Raw genomic sequence first — 8,835 nt, forward strand, 5'->3', positions numbered from 1 at the left:
ACTTTTGGTTGTGGGGGATTATAGATGCTCCACAGTGTTTACTGTATCAGCAACACCTAGTGGCTGTACTTAGTGTTGTCAGTCGCAGCCTGCTAATGCTAGCACATGGCCTGCCGCTATGATGGTTCAGCAATAAAAAGCACGTAAAGCTGTAGTTTGGCTGCCATGTTTGTTTAGGGTTTCCAGCTGAGTTCAGTTGCACGTGGCCAGCCGCCATACTGGTCCGGAGATAAAGAGGGTGGAGCTATGAGTTTGCCACCATGTTGTTCAGGTACTGTTCAATTTTAATGCCATATCCTTTGTTGCAAAAAACCCTGCAGCAATGGGGATTACATATTGCCACTAAAAAGGTCCAAATTTCAGAAGTAGGTTCCTTTCTCGTCACAGGAACCACTTTGGGATGGACTTGTGGTTTATACAGATGGGTCAAAAACAGGAGTGAGAGCTTATGTGGTTAATAATAAAGTTGTTTCTAAACAATATCATGAGACCTCGCCTCAAATTGTGGAATGTTTAGTAGTGCTAAAAGTTTTGGAAAATTTTCCAGGTCCTTTAAATATTGTTTCTGATTCTAGTTATGTGGTAAATGCAACCAAAATCTTAGAGGCTGCTGGAATGATTAAAGCATCTAGCAAGCTTACAAAAATTTTTCAAAGGATTCAGTTTGCCTTAATTACTAGAAGATCCCCTGTTTTCATTACACATATTAGGGCTCATTCCGGTCTACCGGGGCCCATGTCCCATGGAAATGACCTGGCAGATCGAGCCACAAAGATGATTGCATTTGCCCTCCTTTCAAATTTAGAATTGGCTAAGGAGTTTCATAAAAAATTTCATGTTACAGCTGAGACATTGCGTCATCGATTTGACATAACTAGAAAAGAAGCTAGAGATATTGTTACCCAATGTCAAAATTGTTGTCAGTTCTTACCTCTGCCTCATGTTGGGATTAATCCCAGAGGAATCCGTCTGCTACAAGTGTGGCAGATGGATGTTACCCACATTTCATTTTTTGGTAAACTTCAATATTTGCATGTTTCCGTTGATACTTGCTCTGGAGTTATGTTTGCTTCTCCCCTGACTGGAGAAAAGGCAGCCGATGTTATTCAACATTGCCTGGAGGCATGGAGTGCCTGGGGAAAGACCAAAATTCTAAAAACTGACAATGGGCCAGCCTATACTTCTCAAATTTGGACAGTTTTGTCATCAAATGGGAGTGACCCACCTAATGGGTCTCCCATATAACCCTCAAGGACAGGGTATTATTGAACGTGCTCATTGCACTCTAAAATCCTACTTAATAAAACAAAAAGGGGGAGTCGAGGAGGCTCTGCCCTCAGTGCCACGAGTGACTGTTTCCTTGGCACTCTTTACTCTCAATTTTTTAAATTTGGACAGGGCCATTCAGCGGCTGATCGCCACTGCTTAGAGCCTGATAGGCCTAAGGAAATGGTCAAATGGAAGGATGTCTTGACTGGTCAATGGAAAAGCCCGGATCCTATCTTAATAAGATCCAGGGGAGCTGTCTGTGTTTTCCCACAGGAAGAAAACAATCCATTCTGGGTACGGGAGCGCCTCACGCGAAAGCTCGTGGCAGCTGAAGATGATCTTTCAACAAATACACCTGCTACTACTTGAAGAATTAAGGGCGGCGAGGATGACCACTAATTCTACTCGAGTGGATTCATCGCTCACAGATGGCTTATTATCCTGGGTTTCTTCCGCCTTTTCTTATTTTAAAGATTGGGTAGGGGTTGGAATGTTTGGTGCAGCATTATGTTGTGGCTTAGTGTTTTTACTCTGGTTGTTCTGCAAACTCAAAACCCAACACAAACGTGACAAGGTGGTGATCGCACAAGCACTAGCAGCCCTAGAGCAAGGCTCGTCTCCCGAGGTTTGGCTTTCCATGTTAAAAGAATGATAAACAGCAAGGTTACCTCTGCCTTTGTAGTTGTAATGTCAAAAAATTGGATGAGACTGGATTAGCAGCCCTTGCACTCCCGGGGACGTGTTCCCATTGCACAGGGATGGGTGCGATTCCATGTTGTCTCCTCATGAGTATAAAAATCAAACGGTCTGGAAAGTCAGTGACGAAAGATTGCAAATAAGTCTCCGCCCACCTAAGACAGGACAGCCTCGCTGTGAGGAGGTTGCTCCAATGATGGGTAAGGGCGGAGCATTGCCTACCACCAGACTCAGACGTTGGTTATGCTCTCAAATAAATTGGCACAGCACCTCGTCAGCAGAAGGGGACTTGCTATATTTAAAACAAAAAGGGGGAGATGTGGAGAGATGAGACTCAGACGCCACCTAGTGGTGGCGCTGACATCCGCCCTCAACTGTAAAGAACCTCCAGGGCGCATGTGTGGGTTGCGAAAGGGCGCCAAGGCACTGCCCAGGGGTAAAGAGTGAGCAGCCAATCAGGGTATGACACGTCACTTAGGTGCGACCAGGGCTTATACAAACAGCGCCACTTCAGGGCTAACTCTCTCCTCCGTCTCTCCCCGCCTGGGGGTTGCCTGCCCCGGCCGCGGCCTGCGGGACACCGCGGCGTCCATCGGCCGATGCGAGCGCCGTCCGCGCTTGCGAGGTGGCCGGGCCCGTGCCGTGGCCGGGCTGCCGCCCCGAGCATCGTGGGGCTGGTCCCGCGGCTCTCTCCTCCTTTCATCGCTTGACTGTAATAAAGCCTGTTGCAGAAGGATCCTTGTGTCCGCGTGCATTCTTGCTGGCGAGACGATCACGCGGCTTTCAACAAAAGGGAGGTCCTCCTCCCCTTCCCTCTGACCCTAGTCTATCAGGTCTCATCAGGAGTGGCTGCATTATCTTCTTCTGTGGCCTGGTAAGGCTGCTCCCCCACTCTGGGGGAGGTGATCAAAGATCTGGCCAATCAGTTCCTGTTAGAGACAGTCCCTGTCCCCATTACTATGGAGGCCACTTGGAAACTGAATTGCCATAGGCTACATCTGTGCAGGAGTTCCAGGCCATCTCCATGAGTGGTCCTTGGCTAGAGTATCAGTTTCAGAAAAGACCCCTGTGCTCAGACTTTTTCTCTCACAATTGCCATGCTTTCATTTTTATTGATGGCTGTACAAATATCCACTATTTAAAACATCTAATCATCTATCCATGAACATGAAGGCTTCTTCTGTTTCTGGGCTATTATAATAACACTATAATAAATATGGATGAACAAATTCTCTTTTTGGGGTGTTGACTTACAGTTGTTTTGCTATATAACCAAGTCTGGGTGAGCTGGGTCACATGGCCATTATGTTTCTAGAATGGCCATACAAAATTATATTCCCATTTACTGATTGTTGATCTTAGAGCCTGTGCTGTTGGTGTTCTGTTAAGGAAGTTGTCTTCTGTGTCAGTGTGTTCAGGGTTCTTCCCCACTCTTTCTTCTAACAGGTTTAGTGTGTCTGGTTTATTGTTGAGATCTTTGATCCACTCAAACTTTAGTTTTATGTAGGGTAATACATATGGATCTATTTGCATTTTCTACATGTAGACATCCAGTTAGACCAGCACTTTGTTGAAGATGCTATCTTCTTTTCCTTTGTATGGTTTTGGCATCTTTGTCAAAAATCAGGTATCCATAGGTGTGTGGGTTTGGGTCTTCTGTTCAGTTCCATTGATCCACCATTCTGTTTCTATGCTAGTACCATGCAGTTTTTAAAATTGTTGCTCTATAGTACAACTTAAGATCAGGTATGGAGATTCCCCCAGAAGGTCTTTTATTGTAGAGGATTGTTTTAGCAATTCTGGGTTTCTTATTATTTTATATAAAGTTGAGAATTTTTCTTTCAAGATCTTTAAAGAATTGTGTTTGTAATTTTAAATGGGACCTCATGAACCTGAAAACCTATAAAGCAAAGAACATTGTCATCAGAACAAAACAACAGTTTACTGACTGGGAAAGGATCTTCACCAACCCTATATCTGACAGAGGGCTAATATCCAAAATATATAAATAACTTTATATATATAGAAGGTAAAAAGCAAAAAAATCCAGTAATCCAATTAAAAATGGGGTACAGAGCTAAACAGAAAATTCTCAATACGGGAATATTCAATGGCAGAGAAACATTGAAAAAAATGCTCAATGTCCTTAGTAATCAGGGAAATGCAAATCAAAACGACCCTGAGATTTCACTCTACAACCATTAGAATGGCTAAAATAAAAACTCAAGTGACAACACATGCTGGAGAGGAAGTGGAGAAAGGGGAACCCTCCTCCATGGCAGGGAGGAATGCAACCTTGGATATCAATCTGATGCTTTCTCAGAAAATTAGGAATAGTGCTTCTTCAAGATCCAGCTATACCACTCCTAGGCATATACCCAAATGATTTCCCACCATTCAATAAAGACACTTGCTCAAACTATGTTCATAGCTGATTTATTTGTGATAATCAAAATCTAGAAAAACATAGATCTCCCTCAACAGAGGAAAGGATATGAAAAGTGTGGTACATTTACACACTACTCAGCAATTAAAAACAAGGAAATCATAAAATTTGTGGGCAAATGGTGGGAACTAGAAAAAAAATAATTCTGAGTGAGGTATCCCAGAAGCAGAAAGACACACATTGTATACACTCACTTATAAGTGGATATTAGACATATAACATAGGATAAACATAGTAAAATCTGTACACCTAAAGAAGCTAAGCAAGAGGGTGGACCCTGGGTAAGATGATCAGTCCTCATTCAGAAAGGTAAACAGGATAGACATCAGAAGAGGGAGAAAACAGGGAACAGGACAGGAGCCTACCAAAGAGGGCCTCTGAAAGACTCTACCCAGCAGGGTATAGAAGCAGATGCTGAGACTCATAGCCAAACTGGCAGAGTGCAGGAATCTAATGAAAGAAGGGGGAGACAGAAATACCTGGAGGGAGCAAGAGCTCCACAAGGAATGCAACACAACCAAAAATCTGGGCCCAGGGGTCTTTTCTGAGATGGGTACTTGAACCAAGGACCATGCATGGAGATAACCTAGAATCCCTACACAGAAGTAGTCTATGGCAGCTCAGTTTCCAAGTGGGTACCCTAGTAAGGGGAACAGGAACTATCTCTGACATGAACTCAGTGGCTGGCTCTTTGATCACCTCCTCCTGAGGGGTGAGCAGCCTTGCCAGTCCACAGAGGAAGACAATGCAGCTAGTTCTTATGAGACCTGATAGGAAGGGGAGGAGGTCCTCCCTTATGGGTGGACTGGGGAAGAGGCATGGGAGGAGAAGAGGGAGGGAGGGAGGGCACTATTGAGAGGGGATTAAGGAGGTGGCTACAGTTGTGATATAAAGTGAATAAACTGTAATAAAAATGCTGGGGAAAAAAGAAAAAAGAATATATTCCCACCAGAAATAAATATAATTCTTTGTCACAACCTTTCCAGTATTTGTTGTGATTTGCTCTCTTTATGATGGCTATTTTGACCTGAGTAAAATCCAATATCAGGAAGTTTTAAATTAGAGTTTTCTTTTCTTTTATGTAGCACTTTTTAGTTGTCACTATTGAAAAATCTGGATTTTAAACAGTTTATTGGATTGGCATTTCATATCCCTTCAGCTTGTTCAACTTTAACACCTGTCTCCTAACAGGCTGTTTTTCCAGAAGAACCACCTTCACTATGGAGCTCCATGAGTTTTTCCAGTTCAAACTTTTTTTTTTTTTTACTTTTCTAAGGAAGACATCATGAAGAGGATAAATGGATTGGCAAGCCTTTTCTGGGTCGTTTTCTTTCTTTCTTTTTCCATAATTTTATTTTTCTCATTAGTTACATTTTGTTAATTCTGTATCCCAGCTGTATCCCTCATTCCCTCCCCAATCCCATCCTCCCTCCCTCATCTCCTCCCTGCCCCTTTCCAAGTCCACTAATAGGGGAGGACCTCCTCCTCTGGGTTGTTTTCAATGCTTCCTGGAATCAATTTATTAACCACTTCCTTCAGTCTCCACTTTTCAGTCCATAATTTCCATCATCTTCTTCCTGATCTGGTGAACCCATTGGTGCTGTGCATAGGATATCTTGCATACCTGGTTGTTGTGGTTTTTTGTTTGTTTTGTTTTTGTTTGTGAAACCAAAACAAAACAGAGCAAATAACCACCAGTTCGTTATCCTGACATCAACATGAGCTTCAATCATGATCTGCCACTTTTTGACCATGGAACACATTTTGCCCCAGGTAAGATCCATGCCACAGAAGTTTTCAGATAGTTTTTGCCTTGAACTTCCTCAGTAACTAGCTTGAATTTTCTCACTGCAACTTTGTCTTTCCATAGATCAGCAAGGTTTACTTCAAACACATGACCTTTGAGGCCATAAGATACAATTTCGGTTCCTTGAGTTCTTGTGAGCAGTGTGCTATTATTGAACATAGCTAGAACTTTCACATCACACCAATCTTTCTGAGAAAATGGACCATCCACTTTCTTCTTGGCTCCCTTTTTGCTGCCTTTCGTCAGGCTCTTGTTCTTGCTGAGTGCCATGGTATTGCTCTGAGAGTCAAAAGCAACCTAGACTTTTCTAATAGCTAACAATGTGGAAAACTTTTTCAAATATTTAGTGACCATTTTTATATTCTTCTTTTGAGAACTGTCTGTTCAGTTCATTAGCATATTTGCTGAGAGGATGATTTTGTTTTTTGGTGTTTCTGTTTTAAATTCTTTGTTTATACTATACCTTAATTTTCTGTCATATGTATAGTTAGGATCTACACTCCAAACCCATTTTCTAGACAGTCTTTACTCTGGCAAACATTTACTCCTGTCAGAAGTTTTAAAATTTCTTGTAATCTTATTTGACAGTTTTTGAAATTAATTTATATTCTGTTTTTTTTTTTTTAGAGAATCATCATCTATGCTATGTCTTAAAGCATTTTCTCTGCTATCCTCTAGTAGTTTCAAAGAGTATGTGAGGACATTAAGATCTCTCATTCATTTTGAAGTGATTTTTATCCATCTTAAGAGAGCTACACTTAGATTTATTTTTCTACATGAGAAAATCCAGTTCTTGTAACACTCTATCTTAGAGGTTATCTTTCCTCCAATGTATGTTTTGGATAGCTTTATCAAGATTGTCAGAGCCAAAGCACCAGGATGTCTGTTGTGTGTGTGTGTATGCGCAGTAGCCTAGGGAGGCCTGAAGAGGGCATTTGTTAAGAATGGTAGGGCTTATGCTCATTTCCAAGAATGTGTCTTGAAGGTGATCCACGGTGGCATTCTGTGCTGCCACATGCTTAACCACATTGGAATCCTGTTCAGAAAAATGGGGCAGAAAAGGATTCATGTATCTGGAAAATGCTGTGTCTCTGGTTCTTAACGGAATGCTAGCTTTGCCTGAGCATTGCAGAATGCCAACCTTTGATGTGTGTTTGTTGGAAGAAAAAGAAATCTTTCACACATCATTCCCCTTCAGTAAGATTTTTCCCCCTGTCTGGTTGAAATAATTATTTTGGGTACTTTTATTAAGAAGCAGCATGTTCTATTTAATTTTCAGCTAATTGCAAGTTGGAATGAAGACATTTTCTGTGACATGAATCTATATTTTGAAGTTTATGTTTAAAAGTCAAAAGGATGTTGCTTACTGTGGTGATTCATACGATGGCATCCACTCCTTTTCATCACGGTCATAAGCGGCAACAGTTGCTGCAGTATTCAAAGGTGATGGGTGCTTTTACAACCAGGAAATGAAACCCGTCCCGTGAAAGCCACCACTGTGCACAGACTCTTTTCTCTCTCTTCACTTCCAGCAGATGTTAGAAGAGGACAGAATTTCTAGAGTGGTTAGATTTTTGGAGAGATGTCCACGATGTTTCTTTTAATTTCAAGCCATGAATCTTAAATTGTGCATGATCCATGTGGCTACAAAAAAAAAAATTCCTTGGTGTGTCTGCCTCACTATTGGGGGAAGTGTGGACTTACGTTGCCCTTTTAAGCAACATGTTTTAGGGTATGTATAGAACAAGCTGCATATGAAAAGTTTTATGGATTAATTTAAACCATATGAGGGACGTGTTCAGCCTTCCTAGTTATAAGACCTCATTTATTATAAGAGCAACAACAACCACCACTTTCATTGAAAACTCATTTTCTGCTTTCCACAGTCATGAGTTTGTCAGCATCTTTATTGATTCCATTTTAATGCCTTTTTTTTTCAAGTCTTAAATAATTGAGGGCTGAAGTTGGTAGAGAATCTCTGCATTTAATTAAAATGGTTGTTTTATGAGACTGAGAATGTAAAGTTAGTTCGCTCCCTGGAGTCCTTAAGGGGGTCTTTTCAAACTCATGCGAGGCAGCACCAGCTGAAGACATTTGCTTCCTTTGTCATGGAATAATTAAGTTTATCTTCCTAAAATGAATGACACTTTTGAATAAGAACATCAAGTCAATCTCTCTCGCTCTCTCCTTTCTCACCCTCCCCCATAGACCTTTATTTATCATATTCGTACTATTTGTCAAATACTATTTCTGAAAGTATTTGGGTCTGACTGTGTGTGGTTAGAACACTGGAATTTCAAAGGCTCAATTCATTAACATTCTGAAACAGGAACTTAGATTAAGCAGTGTTAAGTGTCAAAATTCACAATAATAAGTTAGAAACTCAGTATCAGTTAACTTCACTCTTTAGTGCAACTCACGACCTGATGGAATAGCAGTGGCCAGTCTTTGTCCAGCAAACAGCATCCTAGAAAAATTGTAAGATTTCTCACCAACATGTGTCCACCTTTTTTTTAATTAAATTTTTATGTTTTAATATTAGTTACAGTTTATTAACTTTGTATCCCAGCTGTATCCCCCTCCCTCATTCCCTCCCATTCCCACCCTCCCTCATCTT

The 8,835-nt window shown here is 41.3% G+C and overlaps 1 pseudogene; it reads right to left on the reverse strand.

Annotated features, from left to right (window-relative positions):
* Positions 1–5,531: 5,531 nt before the first annotated feature.
* Positions 5,532–6,488, reverse strand: LOC110539936 (small ribosomal subunit protein eS1-like; annotated as a pseudogene).
* Positions 6,489–8,835: the final 2,347 nt, after the last annotated feature.

Source organism: Meriones unguiculatus, chromosome 6 (genome assembly GCF_030254825.1).
Source record: "Meriones unguiculatus strain TT.TT164.6M chromosome 6, Bangor_MerUng_6.1, whole genome shotgun sequence".
Classification (NCBI taxonomy): domain Eukaryota; kingdom Metazoa; phylum Chordata; class Mammalia; order Rodentia; family Muridae; genus Meriones; species Meriones unguiculatus.